At 57.5% G+C, this 1728-nt stretch overlaps 1 pseudogene; it reads left to right on the plus strand.

The window, feature by feature from the left end:
- Positions 1–24: 24 nt before the first annotated feature.
- Positions 25–1512, plus strand: LOC104986092 (annotated as a pseudogene).
- Positions 1513–1728: the final 216 nt, after the last annotated feature.

Consider the following 1728-nt stretch of genomic DNA (forward strand, 5'->3'; position numbering starts at 1 on the left):
CGGCGGCGCGCTCCAGCCGCCCCAATGCCGGAGCCAGGCCCTAGAATGAACGGCTTCTCGCTGGGCTAGCTGTGCTGGCTCTTCTGCTGCCCGCCCTGCCCGAGCCCCATCGCCGCCAAGCTAGCCTTCCTGCCGCCCGAGCAGCGCGGCCCCGGCACTCCCGCTCCGTCCTCGGCCGCTTCCACTCCTCCACCTCCGCCGCGGGCAGCAGTTCGAGGAGGAGGGCGCGGGGCCCGGCGCGTGCAGCCTGCACCTGAGCAAGCGAGCCGACTGCTCGCAGCGCTAGCTGGAAGCGGTCGAGGTCTTCTCGTGCACCGCCGGGAACAACCAGCTAAGCTGCATGTTCGTGCGCTGCGCGCTCTCCAGCCACTGCACGCTGCTCTTCTTGCACGGCAACGCCGTGGACCTGAGCCAGATGTGCAACTTCTACATCGGTCTGGGCTCGTGCATCAACTGCAACATCTCCTACTACCTACTCCGGCTACGGCGTCAGCTCCGTCAAGCCCCCCGAAGAAGAACCTTTATGCCGACATCGACGCCACGTGGCAGGCGCTGCGCACCCGGAAAAATCTGCATCATTGAAATGCACAAAACTTAGCTGTCTGCCTCCCAGCAACATCTTCTTGCTGTCTTTATCAGCCTGTGATGAGCTAGCTGCAGACACTAGCTTTTCCTGGTGTGCTCTGGTATCTTACTATCTTTGGAGCATGGATTGCCATATACGGCGTTAAGTCCCGAGAACGTCATCTTGTACGGCCAGAGCGTTGGGACGGCCCCCACGGTAGACCTGGCCTCCAGGTACGAGTATGCTGCCGTGATTCTCCATTCGCCTCTGCATGGCGTGTGGCTTTTCCCGACGGCAGGAAAACGTACTGCTTTGACGCGTTCCCCAGCATTGAAAAGATCTCCAAAGTCACCTCTCCCGTGTTAGTTATTCACGGCACAGAGGACGAGGTCATTGACTTCTCCCACCGCCTGGCCATGTACGAGCTCTGTCCCCAGGCCGTGGAGCCGCCGGGGGTCAACGGGCCGGGCATAGTGACATAGAGCTTTACGCACAGTACCTAGGGAGACTAAAACTTCATTTCTCACAAACTTCCCAATTCCTGAAGACGACGACTTGACATTACCTCATTGACTGTAAGCACGAGTCCTCCATGTTACATATACTTTCACTGGACGGCGGTCATGGCGTGATCACCACAAGCAAGCACCCAGCTTTTCCGGCATCCTCATCAGACAGCCGAGGACTTCTCGGTCTTTCGTATCCAGAGAGTCTACCGACTCACACATCATGTTAAACGGAATAGTTGTAACTTCCAGCTTCATTGCCTTGCAGGGCGGGAATGAGAGCTGAGTGGGGGGACCACTTTCTCATGCTGTAAGAAAGGATGCTCACACCCCTTTCTCCACCTTAGCCGTCATGTAGGATTCATTTATGCAGGACTCAACCTCTCTCCTTGGTGGCTCTCCCTGGTGGCTTTCCCTGGTGGCTCAGAGGAGAAAGCATCTGCCTGCAATGCAAGAGACCCGGGTTCGATCCCTGGGTTGGGAAGATCCCCTGGAGAAGGAAATGGCAACCCACTTCAGTATTCTTGCCTGGAGAATCCCATGGACAGAGGAGCCTGGCGGGCTACAGTCCACGGGGTCGCAAAGAGTCGGACACAACTGAGCAACTTCACTTTTTCACTTTCAACCTCTCGCCTCCGGTGTTCTCAGTATTTGACC

The sequence above is a fragment of the Bison bison genome, unplaced genomic scaffold, assembly GCF_000754665.1.
Source record: "Bison bison bison isolate TAMUID 2011002044 unplaced genomic scaffold, Bison_UMD1.0 scf7180017864063, whole genome shotgun sequence".
NCBI lineage: Eukaryota > Metazoa > Chordata > Mammalia > Artiodactyla > Bovidae > Bison > Bison bison.